The following is a 1,108-nucleotide window of genomic DNA, read 5'->3' as shown; positions in this document are numbered from 1 at the left end:
CTCTGGTGTATTGAGCTACAGGTGCCAAGCCCATGACCTCTTTTATGAAACAGCTTGTGTGGCAAAGTGAAAGGTGGCCTGGAAGTGGGAAAGCAGGGAACCTGTGAGGTTTGTGCCATGGCCCGGGCAAGAGATGCCCAGCAGCGCAGTAAAGATAGTCAGATGGCCAGGGGAGAGGGGACCAGCATTTTAGCACAGATCAGCAGCCAGAACTTGGCTGGGTGCCGTGGGAGGGAAGTTCTCACATATCATCTGCCTGTCAGAGTGGATCAATGAGGGCATTAGGCCTGGAGGCCAGGTGACCTGAAGCTACAAACGGAGTCCCCTCACAGCATGGACGTGAGACTATCCAGAAGCTCAAATCTACTACTTGAGGAAGGTGGTGAGTACAAGAGGAATTCAGGGAGAAAGGCTCGGGTTTGAGTAACTGGTAGCTGTTGCTGCCATTAAACCTCAGGGGAAAGGAGCAGGTGTGGGCTTGGTTTTGGACTGGCTGCCTGCTATTCCGGCAGGACCTCCAGCTGAAAGAGGCCAGGACAAGTTGGAGGTTACGGAAAGTGGTTAGAGCCAGAGGGCTTAGGGTCATAGAGGATATATAACCACAAACCCACCCAAATCCTTGCCCCCAAGGGAGTGCTCACAGCAGGGCTCCCGGGCTGGTTCAAACCACACTGCCTTTGATAAAATACAGGTCTCCCATACCTGCCCTCCCTAAATTTGTACTGACTTTTATTTTGTAAATCAGAAAGTAAATTTTTTCTCCATATATACCAATTATATGACATTGAACATTTTTTTCTTTCGTATTACTCTTGCCTCCCTCTTGCCATCTAACCCTGTCAAAGATGCTGGTTTATAGCACATAGGCACAAGCTTCTTGTTCTGTGTGTGACTCAAGTTTTCAGAGGTGATGTCCTTAGATAGGGCAAACAGGGCCCAATAGCTTGACAGTCTTATTCCAGTAACAAATATAGATAAAATTCAAGGTCACCAAAGTTCTTTACATCCAGAAATCAGAGTCCTCAGCTCTTGAGGTATGGTTAGTCGAATAGTACCGTCAAAAGAGACAAGGAACAATTTCTCTGAAATAGCCACTGTGGCTGTCTAA

General features: G+C 47.7%; 1 protein-coding gene across 1 annotated transcript in view; it reads right to left on the bottom strand.

The window, feature by feature from the left end:
• NPC1 (NPC intracellular cholesterol transporter 1) overlaps window positions 1-1,108 on the bottom strand; it is a 51,594-nt gene that overhangs the window by 26,811 nt on the left and 23,675 nt on the right. The window lies entirely within an intron of this gene.

This window comes from Otolemur garnettii, unplaced genomic scaffold (genome assembly GCF_000181295.1).
Source record: "Otolemur garnettii isolate 467f Iridium unplaced genomic scaffold, OtoGar3 scaffold00012, whole genome shotgun sequence".
Classification (NCBI taxonomy): domain Eukaryota; kingdom Metazoa; phylum Chordata; class Mammalia; order Primates; family Galagidae; genus Otolemur; species Otolemur garnettii.
This window is presented reverse-complemented; position numbering and strand designations above follow the sequence as displayed.